Below are 20,662 nucleotides of genomic sequence, written 5' to 3' on the forward strand. Positions count from 1 at the left end.
CAGTTCAGCCTGAGATAAATGATCATTATGTAATTTTAGTAACATACAGTTTGCTCTGATTATATAAAAGTCCCCTGCAATTCTTAGAACTGTGATTCTACAAGTTAGACTTCAAAAATAATTGTTTTTATCTTTAGTATTTAATAATAGGTGATGTTTTAATACCAGGTTATCACCAAATGAGAGAATGGAGAATGATTGCAGGTAGAACTAAGAACAGAAAGAAAATATTGGAAGTTAGAAAGAAAATCTGTGTATATCTATCTGACCTGATACCTACTGGATATAATGGATAAGAGAAGAGAGAGTAAGAAATAGTTCTGTCTGCTCCTTTGAGCCAGCATGTGTAAGAATCGTGGAGAAGATAGAAATAAAAATAAAGAAAAACTAAAAGAGGAGGTTATTTTGAAAGTAAAGATGAAAGATAAGATGTAACATTGAATTTGAGAAAGTACTGTCAAATAAAAAGCAATGAATTGGTGGAAAAATTAATATATTAGTGTGTTTCTGGAGCATAATGGAGCATAAGAAAGAATATGATCTGTTTTGGATTCCATCCAAAATAACTTTTTTAAGTAATATAATAATATGGACCTGATTACAAAATGGCCTTTTTATGTACTCAGATAATTCCATTCTGCAAGATTATTCTATATGTTTGGAACCATGTTTTAAATATAGTTTCCTAATAATCTTTCAATATTAATTACATTCAAAATGCAAAATAGCACGTTTTGGAGAAAATGAACTTGAATTTGGAGGCCTGTACTAGTTTCAGTTTTGCCATGAATTGTGGGACCTTGCGTAAGTCATCGCTTCATTTTCTGTAACACTGTGCTTTCAGCTACATAAATCCTCTTCTATAGTCTAATGTTTTCCAATCATCTCAGAACTTCTAGTAGAACCCCAAGAGAAAGTTGACATAAAAATGTATTTGTCCACACATTTGAAAGAATGGTACTAGACACATCCATGCAGTATTTACTAAAAGATGTTAAATGAGGTCCAGATTAAATAGATGATTAGATCTTTAAAGAAAGTTAACAGGGAAAATGAAGTACCACACTGCATAAAGCTGACAGCAGTGTTCTGAATTTTCTTTCTTTCTTATGAAGGGGAAAGAAAGAGGGACTTTTCTCCAACAAAGATAGAGATCTTCAAAGAAACCACTTGCATTGATTGACATGTCTGCAGAAAGAAAAAAGTCTCTTATCCCAACCCAAATACCATCATTCTTCTACTAAATGATAGAAATGCTAAACAAAGCATACTAGAAAAATCTTGAGAAAACCTTCCATAGATTTTAAGAATGAGTGACATAAGAGAATAGAAATTGGCTCCCATTCTCTGAAGTCAGGAAGTTGATAAGACCTACTCTTAAAACATAAGTAGATTTAAAGATAGCAGGGGATACACTGAGTCCTGACACTTGGAAGGGCAAAGATTTGTGAGGCTTGTGTGGGTCAGAAGTTGGTGCCTCAGATATAAACAGATTTGAGCCATCTAGATTCTAGCTAGTACCACCTGACAGGAGGAGGTGACTAAGAATAAGGAGACTATGTCTTAATAAATTCTATGGTGCTATAACAAAATACTGAAGCTGAGTACTTTATAAAGAAAAATGATTTATTTGGCTCACACTTCTGGAGCTCTAAGATCACTACACTCTAGCAACCTGTTTAGGGGCTCCTAGTTGGGTGAAAACATGGTAGAGAATTGGAAAGGGAAACAGAAACATACCAAAAGTGCCAAGTGCCTGTCTTGGCCTTACCTGATACCAACTCACTCTACAAGCCACCATTAATCCTATCTGAGATGGATCCCCAGGACCTTATCGCCTTCCACTGGGACCCACCTCTTAGTGTTCACCTCATGCTACCAAACTGGGGACCTAGCTTCCAGCATATAAACTATTGGGGAGCACTCAAATAATATCTGAACCATAGCTGACTACTAGTGCCTGGAACTGGAAGGAAGTTATTCACATAAGACATCAGTCAGAGTGTGAGTTGTCTTGTCTGGAACTAGGCAGAATGTTAGATTAGAAAGTATCATCAAAGAACCAACATACGCAACCCACTAAAGAATCAGCATGTGGATAAATGCCATACACATAGTCCCTGTGGACACTTCGTGACTTGCCCAATCAATCAACTAAGACTTTTGATCTTTTGGTGTTCATCATCTGAAAGATTCATCAATAGAAGAAAAGGGAAATAAAGATGAAAAGCAAAAATAGAATAAAACAAAAGGCATCCTTTTTGCCCCACCATAAATCCCCTAGCAACAGAGCAAGCCTTAACTGTCGGGAAGAAAGAAAGGAGGAATGAGAGGTTAAAGACTATTTGGGAAGGACTAATGTATTAATACAGACAGCTCTTTGCATATACAGGTTCTGCATACAAGAGATTCCACCAATTGCAGACTAAGAATCTTTGAAAAAAATTACACCTGTGTTGAATATATACAGGCTTTTTTCCCTTGTCATTATTTCTTAACAATTCAGTATAAAAATATTTACATAACATTTGCATTGTATTAGGTATTATAATTAATCTAGAGATGATTTAAAGTATACAGGAGATTGTGCTCAGGCTATATGCCAATCCTATGCCATTTTATGTAAGAGACTTGAGCATCCACATGCTGGTATCTGCAGGGGGTCCTGAAACTAATCCCTTGTGGATACCAAGGGATAACTGTATACTAAAAATTAATTTTAATTGCTATATCATGCCTTGTTCTAATATTTTAAAGAGTATGGACAGCTGGAGATCTATTGACAATGTCATCTAGGGCAGGGGAAAGGAAATTTGGCAGATGTTTAAAGCAGTAATTGGAGAAACATAAAATTTTTTCAGTCTCGGTCTTAAATGTATTACATATAATTGGACATTTTCTCATTATTGATATATAAACTCACAATAATCTTTAATTGATATTATTTTTTCAGTAAAAATGTATTGAAAGCTACTATGAGTTAGGGAACATAGACCCTAGAAACTGCAGATCAACAGAGAAAAAGGACTCCCACATGATCTTCATTCATATAGGATACAGACTGTCAAGTCCATTCAGGCTACTCTAACAAAGTACAATAAACTGGGTGGCTTAAAGACAATAGAATTATATTTTCTCAGAGTTTTACAAACAGGAAAATCCAAAATCTAGTCACCTTTGAATTCGGTGTCTGGTAAGGGACTATTTTCTCATGAATGACACTTTCCTGATATGTGCACATATCATGGAAGAGGCTGATAATTCTTTTTTAAGGGTGTTAATCCTGTTCATGAGTGCTCAGCCCTTATGACCCAATCACCTCCCAAATGATCCCTCCTCTCAAAACTATCACCTTAAGGGTTAGATGAATTCTGGAGGGATACAAGCATTAGATCACAGTACAGACCTTTGGACCCAATGATCAAATCTTGAGCTACATTGAGGGAAACGTACCCAGGAATCTTTATGGTATAGAGCATTCCTTATGTTAAAAATAGTTTCATTAGAATCTTTTTTGGATCCTCCCTAGGGCATTTGTTAGTAATGCACATTCAAATAATTCAGAAGACAAGGCTTCTAAGAGGGTGATAAAATATTGAGTGTATTTAGATAGGAGGAAAGAGAAGAAAAGTGCATTAAAACAGGGAACAATGCACTCACATTTTGCAGAGAGCTCCTAGCTCCGCCTGCTTATATCCATCCTTCAGCACATTACAGAGATTCTTACTCAGCTCCTCTGCCTTTCCCCCAAGCACTCATATTCCATAACCATAAGCTCAAGTGAGCTATTCAAGCTTAGCAGAATAAATTGAGGATATGTGACCTGTTGATTCATGAATGATTAATTGTACTGTTTGGATAAAGCATAGAATCCAGAACAAATGGATGCTTTTTCCTAGATTAATGTGCAGAAGTTATGACATTTATGTTTTTACTAGGCATTTTGCTATAACTTATGTCAATATAGTGGTTTATTACAGAATGTTATGATTTTCTTTTAATTAAAAAACATGAGTGGCAAATTTTTTTCTACTGAGAGATTGTAGAAAAATCTATTCTTAGAGTAATAAATAGAACAAAATGGAATATTTGAGAGAGCCTATGGGAATATCACATGATAATTCCCCTAGACATATATTGAAAACAGAGTTTGGACAATCCTTCATTTGTTGCTTCTGATACATTTAAAAATGATTCTACATTCTTAGAGTGGGGAGTTAATTTTCAAAGGTTTTCATTGTGTTTATTTAGTATTGGATATGAGCAATAGCGGTAATCATAGAATTAATTTCATAAAATAGGTCAGAATTATTTATTGGTGTCAAAGGCACTAATAAGAAAGACATGATTCCTGCACCAAGTATTCCATGCTGAGCTCCTCAAGCCAGTTTTTTTTTTTCAATTTGCAACTATTAACTTTAAAATTGAATATTTAAATTATTCAGCTTTCTTCTCCCTTGTGGGGAGAAAGCATATATGGTATTTTACTAGGTCATGCATATACAGTCCTAAAATTGGCTCTGTATTCTCCTACTTAAAAAATAATTGCACAGTTTTCCTCTTGACTCACAGTACTTGGTCACATGGGCCTTAATTACTATTCCCTTCCTAGGCTGGGGCTTCATGTTGAGTAAGCCACAGACCACAGGATCTTAGAGACACTTCAGAGAGTCCATGATGGCAGATTATGTCTATACTACTATGTTATTGATCTTTTTGAAAACTGTCTTGATATTTTTATTAGTGATGCATAAACAACCTTGAGAAAAATGCCAGAACCATGGTTCAAATATGGCTATAGCAGCACCAAGTAGTATTAAGTAAAATTTGAACTTTAGTCTTACCTAATATCCTTAATGAAACTATTGAATACATTAATTTTTATTAAAAGCTTTGAGCACACATCTTTTCATAATTTGTGTGATGAAATTAAAAGCATGATAAACCACTGCTAGGTCATGCAGAAGGCTCATGGTTCCTTTAAGAAAAAGCATCATGCTTCTATTTGAAATTGTGTGATTTCTGATTTGTGAGATAACCAAGAAGCCACTTTTCCATGAAACACCAATTTACTTGAAAGAAAGACTGACAAACTGCGATTCAGGTGTACTTGGCAGATATTTTCTTTAAAATGATGTAGGTAGGCCTGTCACTTCAGGAAAATAACTGATGGTATTTGTTACCAGAGACAAAATTCAAGTGTCTGTCCCCAAACTAACTTTCTGGAAACTTATGTTCACCTTCATGAGCCAGATCACTTCGCAATACTTAACGATTTTAATGGCGACTTTAATTTTATTTTTTTTTTCTTTTTACAAATTGTCTAATAAAGTGGGAACAATTCAGTGATGCAATATTTTCCAAATGAACAAAAGCATGATGTTACAAGGTCATACACGAGTAAAAGAACATGTCAAAATAAATACCCAACCAAAGGATAATTTAATTTAGCAAAGTAGAAAAAGTTCACAGATGTGAATTTTAGAATATAGATCACATTGTTCCTTGAGGAAACTTACTTCTTGTGTTTTGGTGTGGTACTTAAGAACACACATGCTTGTTTGCAAAGGATATCAAAAAATTCTTCTTTATTCTTTCTCTCTGTTTCTCTTGGTTTGTGTGTGTGTGTGTGTGTGTATTTGAGCTGGATTTTCTTCATTTGCTCCACTCAAAGCACCATTGTAGCTGATTGGACACAAAACAGGAATGAGGATCCACCCAGCTTCCTTTATTAAGTCAAATTTTGGCTTGCAAAAATGCATAATTATGCACTTTTTTATTGGCATTTTTTTGTTTTTGTTTTGGAAACTACAGGAGCCATTATTTCAATAAGATGTCATTAAGTTAGCATATAGTTGGATTAGTATGGTTGTTTTAAAAATAATTGGTAATGATTACTTTCAATTTCTCTGTTTTAATGCCCAACAGAGTAAAAATATGAACAGATATTACTCACTTAAACACAATTATTGCTTTAGTAATTTTTCAAACTGCAAATATGCCCAACACCAAAAGGTTTGAGAACTACCCCTGTACAAAGTTTAATGTATTGTAGAGACTAAATATATCTGATGACTCAAAGCATGAGATGAAGACTAGCGTGGAAGTCATATTTGAGACCAGGAAGATAATACTTGAAGAAACTCATGAACTATAAAATATTCTGACCTTCCTCATATAAACCCTGATATATCCTAAGGAATTACTAAATTTAACATTCTTGAGGGGAAGCAGAAAAATAGCAATGACAAAGACCAGATGTTGAAAAACAAATGTTTCACTTCCTTCCCATTCTTTCCTCCCTGAATTTAGTTACTCATTCAGTTCATTTCTTCTGTTGTAACAACTCACATTATGTATCTTTTCTTTCTATTTTTACTTATTTAAAATCATTACTAAATTACTTCATGTCTGGTTGGCTTATTTGTATCTGGCTATCAGTACCATCATTTTTTTTTTTTTTTTTTTGCTTTTCCAACCCATCCTGAAATATGCAGAATGATCAACACGTTTATTTTAGTCCCAGATACATTACTATCAACCCTCTACACAATCAGGTATAAAGAAATAATTATTTTTAAGCATTGATGAAAGAATGAATCTAACACTTCTCATCACATCCACCACTCTGATCATACATTTTACTCTCTGTAAATAAGAAATGTTCCAATGAAAGTTTATTCATGTTCTCTTTCAGCATGACAAATCTATTTCAATCTTGGTATCTTTCTTTGCATTACTCCCATAATCTTTCCATCATCATCTTATATATCATCTTGTATAAAATGTAAACATTGTACTTATTACTTTGTAAGGCAATAAGTATAATAGCTAAAACACAGAAAGCAAGTACTAAATAAATATTCATGGCTTTCCCTATTAATATGACTACTATACCATAAGCTATGAGAGGACAGAGATTATGCCCTCCCTGCATCATATTTCAGTCACAATTATAGAGTAGGCTACATATACATATAGGAAAGGCACACAGACTATACATGGCTGAGAGTAATGATTATTTATATGCTGACTAACTTTCGAGTTTGAAGAGGAGCCATACATCTAAGAAATCCACTCAACAAGCATTTGACATTATATATTACATTTATAATAAAGAATAGCATTCAAAGCTAGGACACTATATGGGGCTAGACATGAAACCCTGTCCCAGAATATTATGCACAGGGAAAGAAAGTCATCAATAGTAGTCTAGTAATTGACAAAAAAGTCAGATTAATCAACTTTTTCTAGTTAAAATAATACAAACAAAATTCAAGTTTATTTACCAAGTTTGTACCATATGTGGAAAACTGCAAAGTATCACAAACATTGGCTAATAACACATAGTGGCTCAGAATTGGAGAGGTTTGAAACCATGGATAATTCTGGTGTTGTGCTGCTGAAACACAAGAGTGAACAATCTATTCTATTCTACCTACATTGCATAGGATCTTCTTATAGAACAGATCTTGGAATCAAGCCTACAATTGCTTAAATTTTGGAGAGGGTGAACATTTGTTTTTGGAAGAAAATACACATGCTGAGCCACTGCACAAAGTAATGCATATAGGAAACTAGCTGGGGAAAAATAAAAAGTCTCACATAAAGGAGGCATAAGTTCCAGAACAGACACCTGTATGGGGAGCAAGTCCCCTGAAAAGAACAACCAGATTCAGTTACAGGACAGCTGGGACCAAAACACCCAGTCTGATGCTATTTGATACCAAGGAAAATCCACTCTCCCTGGGTAAAGATCAGTCTGGGAATCACGTGTTTAGTTCCATTAAATAGTATGTTTCAACTCTTCAAGTATCATTCGATGTGCAAAATGTGTGGGAAAGGGGTGTATTCCTAACTTGGAAGTCATTTGCCGATAATAGAAAAATATTCCTAACGGAAAACTGTTGAGGACATTTTTTACATATTTTAAAATAATGGTCACTTTAAAAGCAGGTAGCCGAGCTCTCTGTAACAAAATAAATGTCAGTTGTTAGAAAAACATTTTGAGGGATTATTTTGGTTTTCAAAAGAATGCTTTTGAAGTTTGGATAAAATGGGCCATGCTGAGAGACATTAAAAGCTGAATGGTTCTGTTTATAAAGTGGAGGCATTTTTAGTTCCTTAGATCTGACCTAGAGAAGAAAGCAGCAGAGAGGTTAAATAAGAAGAGGACAAGAACCTGAGGAAGATATTTGGTTTAATTGTCCCAAGATACCATGTACCATCTCTTTACCTAAATGGTAGTTTGCAGAAGTCAAGGCAGAGGCACTGACTTCCACATTCATGACATTTTCAGATTAAGAAAAGGAAATGAAAATCTTTATGGGTAAAACAGAAGTTCAGGGGAACCAGTACTTTGAGACAAAATGTAATAAAGAGACATTAAGTCTCCTAGTGAGTGCTTAGACAGCAGGTGGTGCAAATAGAAGAAATTGAACTTTTCATCCTGTGAGGGTGCCAGGGGGCTCAGAGAGTGTCTTCTAGCTTTTATTTAACATATGAAAGGAAAAGAAAAATTTCTAAAGCTGCAGGACTATAGACCCCAGCAGTTGCAATCCAGTCTAACATCTCACCTGTGTTCAACTCCAGCAATTAAAGAAATCCAGGATGGTGAAAGCCACAGCAGCATGACAGTGAAGCAGGTCTCTGTGCAGACCAACCTTAGCAATGTTCCTGTCTGTATTGGGAGCTAAGTAACTGTAACAAGTTTCTGTAATGTGATTAGAGTTTCTTAGAATGAGTAATTGTCACAGTTGCTGTTGTGGAAAAGTAATTAATTATATGAAGTAATTATAGTTTTCCCTCAAGTATACTTAGGCTTGATATGTTTTTTTCTAGAAATAAAAATAGCAAAAGCAATATTGTCGGTATCTTGATAGGTAGTGTATTGTTTAGATTGTAAGATAGAGAAGAGCATTGATGGAATGTGAAGCAGAGATGGAGCAAAATGTTAATATAAACACTGTCCTAATGCAAGGGGTGACTTTGAAGGGGCAATTTTAAGATGAATATCCTTTTCAGTAGAGTGAAACACTTAATAAAACACTGCCTATATGAGAAGATGGGAATAACTCAAACACAGTCCTTCCTCATAGGATTTTGCAATTTCAGGGGAAATAACCATCAATAAGATTCATAAGTACAATAATTTAAAAGTGTGTTAAATGTGCATATTTAAGCCATTTGATTAAATTTAATTTAGAATTCAATACGTTCTACTCTGATCATTCAGTATTCATGTATTCAACATTCCATACATTCCAAACCAGAAAAATACTGCTTCAGGAAAAAGGATCTGAAACACGCGGGTCTCCCCGCGCCTACAGTGAAGCAACCGCCAAGCACTCGAACCAGGCTTGAGGCAGGGTCCAGGACAAGATGGTAGTTTCCTGAGACACCATGGAAGGCGGCGGGGGAAGTGGTAACAAAACCACAGGGGGATTGGCAAGTTTTGTCGGAGCCAGTGGAGCAGGTTACTAGCACGTGGATTTAGCTGGCATCCCGCTAACTGATATGAACCCTCTGTCTCCTTATTTAAATGTGGATCCACGATATCTTTTGCAGGATACGGATGAGTTTATTTTACCAATTGGAGCTAATAAAACACGTGGCAGATGTGAACTAGCCTTCCTTACCATTGGAGGATGTTGTATGACAGGAGCTGCATTGGGGACAGTGAATGGTCTTCTGCTAGGATTGAAGGAAACCCAGAACATGGCCTGGTCCAAACCAAGAAATGTACAGATTTTGAATATGGTGACTAGGCAAGGTGCACTTTGGGCTAATACTCTAGGTTCTCTGGCTCTGCTTTATGGTGCATTTGGTGTTATCATTGCAGAAAATGACCTCAACACAGTAGCAGCCGGAACTATGATAGGCATGTTGTATAAATGTACAGGTGGTCTTCCTGGGGTAGCACGAGGTGGTATGGCAGGACTAATACTTACCAGCCTCTATGCACTATATAATAACCTGGAACACATGAAAGGTTCCCATCTTCAACAGTCACTCTGAAGATTTTTACCAACTCATGAATGTAGGACATTTCAGTAGTCATCTAGACCAATTAATCAGTCTGGAGTTATATTCTCTTCTACCTACAATTAGTTTGAGAAATTGGAGATTTGGATTTGCTGTGATAAAGATCAGGACTGGCATTTCTTCTTGCCCTTAGTTAAAGGCAAAACCCTTTGGTGACTCACTGAGTAATGTGGTTGGTTCTCTTCTCCTTTGGAGAAGATATTGCACCTGTTCTGTCTCCTACTCCTTGAACTAGAAAACCACTTAGTCTCAGAATTCAGGTCATGCTTAGTGTTAATACTTTATCACTGTTTGTTCATTTCATGATCTCAAACTGCAATGTTGCCCTGTGTTCTGAATAAAGGGTAAAAAATAGAACCAAAGTCATAACTCCCACATAAACATAGTTGGTGTCTCCATTCTAAAACATCTGCCCAAACCAAGCACAGCAGAGCACATTTTTAAGCCCAGCATCTTGGGAGGCTGAGGCAGTATTGCAAGCTTGAGGCTAATGTCTGCAACTGAGGAAGACCCTGTCTGGAAAAACTAAAAAGGACTGGGATATAACTCAGTTGCAGAGTGGTCTTGATTCAATGCCCAGTACCACACACACACAAAAAAAAATAATAATAAAATAAAACATCTGGATATGAAGGCAAAGTTAATCTTGGCATTTTCTTCTGCCTAAAGGAGGCCAAAATAACATGTTTTTGTGTTTGTATTGCAATGAAGGACTGTTGGTGAAATTAACAACTAGGATAGGATTTTTCACCAGTAAACTGATAAGTTGGCATTAAGTAATCTGAAGGTACTTCAAGATAATCAGAATGGTATGCTAGTACAGTCTATCCAATAATCATGTTTAATTCTGTACATAGTAATTCCTTTCTGGGAATAATTAGAAAAGTTTTTCAAGAAGCCTTAGGAAAAGTTAAGAAAAATAAAGGTGAGTTTAATTTCTGAAAAAAAAAAAAAGAAAAAGGATCTGAAATAAAGTACATGTATATTAAGAATATTAAAAGTAATTTGTCCTTAAAGAAATGTTGTTATAGAAAATTAATCCAGAGGTGATCTCAGAAATAGGTTGTTCACAGTGAATTTCTCATATGTTAGTTGAAAACATAAAATTCCTGTTTCCATAATTATTTGAAAAATACATTAACTTAATGAATTATGATTTTAATATGTTTGAAAAAATAATTGAATAAAAAGAAAAAAATTAAATATACATACATTCACATTAGTATCCACATAAAATTTGATCATCAGTACCAGTCCAATGTATGTGATATTCATACCATAACTCCTACACTGGGATAGAACAATAAGACATAATATTTGAAGAAATATGAAGAAGCTTACTGTCCTCATATTATTTGTATAATAGTTTTGGGTGTGAGAAAAAGTTAATGAGCAGGAAAAATGAAGGTGAATAATATAACATGAGTCATACTGTAGAGTGTTCATATGCCATACAGTGGTCAAGGAAGGAAGTGTTATAGAATGATTAGAGAGAGAGAACACTTGGTTATATTCAGTCCTTTAAAGATGAGTTTGAGATATGGAGAGGGGAAGATGATTCAAGGGAAGAGAAATGCTTTGAACAAAGACAGTCAGGCCTATATTTAAGTAGAAAGGAATCCCGTGAAGGAAGCGGGTAAGCAGAAAACAGGACAGCAATGATTACATAAATCAAAGAAGTATAAAAGGAGCAGGTACACAGAACACTATGTCAAAAAATGTCACTAATAACAATGAATATAAAAGGGAAAACTGCTAGGTATAGAAATTAGAAAAGTGCGAATGATCTCGGAGACTAACGAAAAGAAGAGGAGATCTGAAATTAGACACTCAAGTTCAAACTTTGGCATTGCTACTTATTATCCGCATAGCTTTATGTGTTACTTTATGAACCACTTAAAATACATCAACTTTAAAAGTGAAATAATATTACTTCACAAGTAGAAAGGATGAGCTAGGACATTGTTTCTGAGCATATTAACAGTAACTAATGTCATAGAAATGATTGGTCTATATGTTATTGGATATGTATCTGGGAAGGAATATTTATAGCTAGGTACAAATTATGCATAGTAGAACTATGTCAGAAAAAAAAAAACTCCTATGCAAAGAATCAAAACAAAATCATTCTAGACTAAAGAACCAGCAAGTATAAAGGTTGTAGCAGGAAAGAGTTTAGAATAACCAGCAAAAAGGAGCCAAATATAGAAAGAACACAGTGAGATAAGAGAATTGTTCAAGATGAGTACAGAAGTGGGCGATTAGCAATCACCTTGATCATGTTAGTGTTTATCCTTTTAATACCATGAAGAATAACACTAAGAAAAAAGTGTCCATAATTAATTTTTCACACTAACCATAAAAGTAAATCTTTACTACATTTCAAATAAAGATATTATAATCATACTACAAAATATCAAGTAAAGCATAAATTAATAAAACTGTAAATGCAAAGAATAAATGACCAAAAAGTATAAATTATGAGCCACTAATGACTGCTTCCTTTGAGAAGGAATGAAGGAAGGAAAAGAACATGGGAAAAGGTGCAGGGACATGGGATTAAATGAAAGGGAATATGAATTTAATGTCACATAAATATTTTTTTGCTTTGCCTTTTTAAAAACTTGAAGTAGAGTAAAAACATATTTCAAAAGTAAAAGAGTTAGTACAATGTAAAAATGGGGACTTTTCTTAAATTGTAAAAGAATGACCTAGAATAATTATAGATGGTGTAGATTTGTCATTGTGTGGTGGGGGATGAAACTGCTTCTAATTAATAGTCAGCAAAGATGAGGCTCAAAGTGGAGAAAAAGCCTAAAGACACTTTGAGGAGACTGCAAAAATGTTCACAATAGCTATTTGGGAAAGTGGGAAAAACATAAATTTAAGAATAAATCTGAAGTTTAAGCTCTGGAATTTAAAGGAAACCAATTCCTTAAGATTACACACACACACACACACACACACAAAATGAATCAGTGGGACTATATCCACTTAGATAATCTCTACAACAAAGGAAACAATCATAAAAATGAAAGTGCAACCTAACGACTGGAAAAAATATTTACAAACCATGTATCAGGTAAGTGGTTAAATCCAGTATGTATGAAGAACTCATAGGACTCAACAGCAAGAAAACATATTACCTACTTAAAAATGGGCAAAGGATTTAAATAGACATTCACCTACAAATGGTCAACAGGTTACAAAAAAGATTCTCAAGGTCACTAACCATCAGGGAAATGCAAATCAAAACCATAGTTAGATGTCACCTAATACCCTTTAGAGTGGAAAAGAGTTAGCATGAATGGGAAGAAAAGGGAAATGTGTATACTGTTGGTGGGAATGTATATTGGCGGAGCTGTTATGGAATATAATATGGAAACTTCCAAAGCTATTACATTTAGAATGACCATATGGCCCAGCAATTCTTCTTCTAGGTATGTGCCTAGAGGAAATTAAACCATTACCTGGGTGGTTTTTGCATTACGGTGTTCTGCATTACCATGTTCATTACACTATTTACTTTAGCCAAGATGTGGAAACAACCTATGTAGTCATGAATGGATGAAGAAATTGTGATGTGATATGTGTGTGTGTGTGTGTGTGTGTGTGTGACGGAATATGATTATTCAGGTATAAAAAAGGGGGAGAGTCTGTGATTTTCCACAATGGACGGACCTAGAGTACTTAATGCTAACATAAATACAGGAAATAAGTCAGTTCAATTGTATAGCTAACATGTGCTAAGTGAAATAAACTAGACATACAAGGTAAAATATTACATGCAGGATCTTAAAAAAAGATCAAATAAAAGTGTGGTTACCATGGTTAGGGTTCAGGGGAGGAGATGGGGAAATAAAAGTCAAAGTTACAAAGTAGCAAATATGAAGCCTGCCTGAATGAGTTAAAAGATCTACTGTACAATAGAACAACTATAGTTAATAGAGTATTCAGGATTTTGTGAAATCAGTAGATTATAGCTGTTCTTCTCATGGAGGTAGATGGGTAAATATGAGATAATGAATGTCATTTCATCCTCTGAAATAATACATAGATAATTATGTAAACATATACACATACATATTATAGATACACATCATGTTATGTGTATTTATGTGTATGTAGATATATATTAACATCAAGTTGCATACTTAAATATACATATTAAAATTTATTTAAGAGAAAGGAAGATACTGAAACCAACTGTGTAATTTTGTCTATCTTCCAGTTAGTTATAAGCAAATGAAATGATTATAATTATTGAAATTAGTTAGGGCTAGAAATATCATGGGAAAATGCAATACAGTTGGGGTGAGAAGAGCAAGAGAGGTCTGAAGACCTTGGCATTGTGCTGGGAAAAGAGGAGAATGAGGAGGAGGAGGACAAGCATGGTGAAAACAGGGATGGGGGTTCATGGTAGAGCAGAGTCAAAACTCCTGGGCTGAGGTACCAGAGCAAATGCATTAGAAGGTCAGAGGTGACTGTCTAAAGAAAGTTACTTGAAACTTGACATTTTTATTGGGGGGAATGTAGTTACTAGTCATTACAAGTTCTCAGTAATGACCCTGAAGGCATGGTGTTGGAAGAGTAAGAAATACTTTTATATCATTTTCTGGATGTTTCTCTTGATTGCAGCTAAGCCTATGAGGATTTCGCCCTCATCCCTGACTTCTCTAATTTCTCTAATTTTATTTAACTGTAGTCTGATGAGTTTATAGGTTGTCTTTAAGATGTAATTCATGTTTTCTTGTCGTCATTTGAACAATTCCAGTCACCTTTCCTGACATACACTCATATTTGTTTTACCTAGTCACTTCTTATTTATTTTTTAAGAACCTGACTATCTTTCAGGTAGATCTTTTCATGAACCACCAACTGAGGATGATGGTGCCCTCTTGTAGACATATTGTACGTATTGCCTGCGTAATTTATTTGGTGCAGATCATATACCTTTTCAAATATCTTGTGTTACCTTGATACATCATGGTGCTTTATTCAGGGTGTGATGACTATCTAAATCACTACCCACATCTAGTGTCATTTTCACTCAGGTGACCATTATATCAGTGCTCCTGTTGGTAGTAGTGTAGGGGGTATGGCTTTTCAGGGGCCTAATTTCTTTTTACCCAATGGCTTGTGGCTTTGTTGTCTCATAGTCTGGGCATTCTACCCAGACTAGACGTCTGACCTGGCCAGCCAAGTCATGGGATGAAAGAGCCCAATTCTCTTTTGAGTAGGATACTTAAATCACAGGGAATACTTTGGTTTTTACTCTGATTTAAATAGGAAGCCATTACAAGAATTTGTCAACAGAAGAACACAGTGAAATATAAGTTTTTGCAGGAACTATAGGAGATAGGCACCAGGGAAGTGGACTAGTGACAGTAGTCTGGATAAGCAATGATGGTGGCTTGGACCAGTGTGGTAAGAAAGGAGGTGTTGTTAAGTTTTAGGTTTCCAGATACATTTTAATGTTAAGGACAATAATATTTCCAGTGATTTGTATATGCAATGTGAGAGGAGAAAGATGGAAGGAAGAAAGGAAAGAAAGAGGGAAGGGAGGAAGGAAGGAAGGAGATAGAGCTGACAACTCTTAGAAATGACAACTTAAGCATCCCTCAAATAAATTTTTAGAAGTGAGTAAATATGTTATCTTTTCTCCACCAGGATTGACTTATAGCTAGATTAGATATTTCTGTAACTTCTGGCTCTAGGTTTTCCTATTCTAGTGGGCAGTGCATTTTCCTTCATTATTACCCTGAAATATAAAAGTATATTTTAGGCATTTATAAATTAAGAGCATAAAGATTTTTTTATCACCTCTTGTAATATCCTCTTGATTGCTAGAATGCCCAAAGGATACATAACCAAAAAAACAGCTCTGTTACAGGCCAACAAAGCACATAAGATATAAAAATTGAATGGAATTTTTGTCACTTGTATGAAAGGGACTGTCAATTGTTCACTGATAATTTAAGTGTTTCTGTCACGCACTGGGGACCTCTGTCAGTGCAACTTCAACCTTTAACTGCCTTTATTAAAAGTACACATCATCATGTGGCTACAAAAGCATAATATAACAAAACAATATTTCTTTCTCTTATCTTCACTATCTTCTTTGCAGAAAAAAAGTTGTGTTTCTATGGTTGTGGAAACTAATTAATTCTATATCAAGCAGATTTAATAATAGAGAAGACTTTGTAGATATTGACAAAATAATATTTTAGCATTTTTTTAGGTTGTTGTGTTCTTTCCACCAACAAAATCTCACCATCTAAAAGCTATTCCTTTCTATTATCTATGTTTACAAAGGATCTGGACCAGAAAGTACAACTTCTACCAGATCCCCATGATTTGGATCATGTCCATTTCCACTTTTGAGTGTTTTCCAGAATCTCTATCCTACTCATAGCATAAGGCCAAGATGAGATCAATCACCGAATGGGCCAGTTGACTTAATATGCATCTTCTCTACTGATACACAGTACAAAATGTGTCGTCTCTTTTATATATGATGATTGTGGAGGAGATTAGGAATGTTTCTCTTTCTAATGTTGTTGCACTTTAATCAGAATATCCTATAGAAATATCTGTTGATTACTTCCTGATTGTTGGTGTTCCTAGAATGGTCTCTATTTTTATATGTATGGTATATTCAGTATCATAGCATATTTTTCTTGGTCTAGTAGATAAAGTTACTTTATTGTGAAGAAGCATTTTAGTCTTAGACTTATAGGACCTATTGTTATCTACATTTCTATCACTCTTGAAGGTAGTGTTTATTTTATTTGCTACAATTCTTTGACTGGGAACAGTTTTGCTGAGTGGAGTGCTTTGGTTGGTAGCTTTTTTTCATTAAGTGCAGTTGTGTGAAAAGCTACAGTTAATGCAGACAAGTGAGGCTTTAACACTCTGCCTGTTCTGGGGATGTAGCTGAGATCTGGACAAAGCTTATATTCAAAAAGTAGCCTTGGTCTGTTTCTTTTTGTTTAGACCTTTATGTAAGCTCAATTCCTAGCATGCAGTTCTGCTTCACCGGGGCACTGTTAAGAAGGGCAATGCACTTTAGGAACAGGTAAAGGTTAACTGTTACAATCCGCCACCATATAATGGGATACAGTGGAGTATCAGGTTAGCCTTGGCCTGTTCTATCAATATGAGCTCTTAACTTGGAATGCAACTGTGAAAAGAAGTGCTTTAGTTACAACACAATAGGTAGCATCAATTTTGCCCAGCACAAAGCTGTAGGTGGTTAACGATGGCTTGCCACACTGCTGTTAATGGTACCACTTTAGATCAGTACAGCCCTATAAGAGGTAGCATTTAAACTTAGCACAATATGAAAGGCGGTACTTTCATCTTATTCAAAAAGACTCTGGCATAGTAATCCTCACTCTTCAGTTGATTTTAATAGGACACTTAGATGATATTTCCACAACCTTTCTCTTCAAGTCACAGGTTATTAAAATGATGAGTGAAAATATCTGTAGACATTTCTTCAGTATACATGATTTCTTCACATTTACAACTCCGTCCTTGTTTTAAAAGAGGTGAGTTAAATATGAAAATAATCTAAACCTCTCCAACCTCTTTTAAATACTAGTAACTCAGAATATTAGTAAAAGTAATAGAATACAATAATCAAAGGAATTGTAAGGATAAGCAAATTTAATGATACCACAAGAATCAGGAGCATGTAACTATAAAGCAGATAGATCAATTGACACTGTCTTTCTCCAAAACCTTTATCTAAACTAATAAACTAATAAAATAGAGGTTCTATCCATGATGCTGTGAATATCAATTTCTATAATGATAAAAATACACTGAATTCCTTCTTTTCAATCCAAATATATTTCATAATATATTAGTGGCAAGACACTTGTGATCTTTATAAGTGAAATTAATATATAATGAACTTTAGTACGATCAGAGGGGACTTAAACCCTTTAAAACCTTACTTGCTCAAACTAGGGGCTACACTGAAGCTTGTCAGCTGTCACTTGAGAGCTTTTTAGAAATAAAGAACATCACCTCAACTTACTGGGTCAAAATATGCATTTTAATGGGGTCCTCTTGCTTCAGAAACTCATAGTTTGAGAAGCACCAGACTAAATTGCCAAGAAAATCTTTAGTTTTTATTTGTGAAGATTTTCTTCAGAGTCAGGCATTACAATCCAAATTAATGTTTTTAATTAATAAATAAGGATATTACTATATTATGGTAGAATCCTTTGTCTAATTTTTAGAGGCACTTCATTTCAAAGATCACTGAATCCTAAATAATCAATGCTGTCTTGTACGATAGTATAGGATCAAGATACCATGAATTAAAGTAACTTGGAATCCTGTTCAAGAAACTGAATCCGGCTGATTATTCTTCCATTAACACAGTAACATCAAGGAGTTTCTGTTCTTAAAGATGCAACCTAAAAAAGATCACAACAAACTACTAATGTCCTGCTTTTGTGTGAACCTTTCAAACAACAGACATTCATTCCACCAGTATTTTTTTAACATCTTATAAAATCATGAATTTGAAGAAAAACTTACAAGCTTCAATAGGTATAGTCCTAAAGAAATCTAAAGTAAATTATCTTAAAGAAAAGAAAGGGTTTTTTATTTTTTATTTTTTTGTATGTCTTTGCTTCAGCATTCAAATTAGCAATATGATTAGTCCATTAAGGAGGCTTAAACAACTTAGAGAGACCTTGTGTCAAAATAAAAACTATAAAATGTGCTGGGGATGTGGCTCAGTGGTTGAGTCTCTCTGGGTTCAATTCCTGGTACCAATGAAAACAACAACAACAAGAAAGAATTTAACAATTGGAATGGCAGAAGATGAATCATTATTTCTATGAATTAATAAAACAAATTACTTCTCTGTGTTGGGGAAGCACTTTTCATCAATGTAAGGTGATTTCTCTTTTCTGGTCTATAAAACTACGTATCAGGCAAAAAAATTTAAAATTTCACAAATAGACTAACAACAATACAATTAATTAAATTGGGTTGATACACACACATACATATATATAATATACATATATATATACACACATACATATATATAATATACTTGACAAATGATTAAATGCTTTAGTTTGTTATTGATTTGTTGATACTGTTAAACATGAGAACTTTTTCACCTTATGATTAGGAAGAAAAAAATAGCACTTAGTGCTTGAGAGAAGTTTTCTTTATACATCTCAATTTTTGAAAATTATAAATAGTAATGTCTTTCAGACCTCACCTCTATGACATACTAGAGTTGAGGAATAATTTCTGATCCAGAAGAATCTCTTGCTGTAATCACAGGAACATGTTAAGCAATACAAAGAACACAATTCATAACAAATATAATTGAATATTTACTATCAAATATAAGCAAATATAAAATTTGAGTTCTGTGAAATGTTCTTGGCTCTGAAGTTTCAGTCAGCATATGAAGTAAAGTCACTATAAGTGATTCCATCCTAATAGGTTAAGTTTAATCCACCCAATAACTTTTCAGTCATTGCAGGTTTAAGTTGTTTCATGTAGACTGGAAATTAGGACAATTTAACTATTTTTAGTCCTTCCTCTTTTTGTTGCTCACTATATATTCCCCAAATTTTCAAGATACCTCAAAGGAGGGTAGTGGAGGAAACCTGGAAAGATAGAGTCTCTGTTTACATTTAGGATTCTCTGAACAAAAACGGAGATTATTTATCTATTGACCGAGACTGCCAGGGTCCTTGGCCCAGGTCTGTTTTTCAGTAAAATTTTGAAGATGGTTACTATACTTAGTTGAAGAATTCCAGTATAGTATGTGAATGTACAATATGCCACCGTGAAACCCACTTTTCCTTATAATTACTATACATCAATACATTTTCAAAAATAAAAAATCCAGTTTCCATTATGCCTCCAGAATGTAGGTGTCTTATTTTATATAAAAATTCTCCAAGTGACAAATTGAACTTACAAATACATTTTAAAAAAACATTCTGTCATTCTGTATTATGAGGATTTATATTTTGCTGTTTTTGAAATTAATTATGTATTTGCAGTATTTCAAAAATAGATTTAAAATGTTGCAACTATGATTCATGATTTTAACTTACTTAAATGTTACTGCTCATAATTTTATCATATTAAATTTTCCTAATTTTATTTGATTAATAAAGGGCTCTATTAAGTACACATTTATCATAAACATAGTGTTCAGTTTGATAGCATATTTGAAATTGACTAACATTTGTCATATATGAAAATGAAATATGTCACTGATTGTCAGTAAAAATGGTGTTTTAAATGTATTTTAAAATATGAAAATGAAATATGTCACTGATTGTCAGTAAAAATGGTGTTTTAAATGTATTTTAAAATATGAATGGTTACCTACTGTGAGTTCTAAAAGTTCCATGGTAATAATAGCATCACATACAATGTGATTTAAAAGAAAAAAATTTATACACACACACATACACACACACACACACATATATATATTTAAATATTTATTTTTTGGTTTTACGTGGACACAATAACTTTATTTTACATTTATGTGGTGCTGAGGATCGAACCCAGTGCCTCATGCATGCTAGGTGAGCACTCTACTACTAAGCTACAA

At 34.2% G+C, this 20,662-nt stretch overlaps 1 protein-coding gene and 1 pseudogene across 1 annotated transcript in view; both read left to right on the top strand.

Moving 5' to 3' along the window:
- Cntn5 (contactin 5) overlaps nt 1–20,662 on the top strand; it is a 755,408-nt gene that overhangs the window by 22,392 nt on the left and 712,354 nt on the right. The gene's annotated exons all lie outside the window — the stretch shown is intronic.
- LOC114089033 (mitochondrial import inner membrane translocase subunit Tim23 pseudogene) lies at nt 9,403–10,040 on the top strand (annotated as a pseudogene).

Source organism: Marmota flaviventris, chromosome 9 (assembly GCF_047511675.1).
Source record: "Marmota flaviventris isolate mMarFla1 chromosome 9, mMarFla1.hap1, whole genome shotgun sequence".
In the NCBI taxonomy this organism is placed as follows: Eukaryota; Metazoa; Chordata; class Mammalia; order Rodentia; family Sciuridae; genus Marmota; species Marmota flaviventris.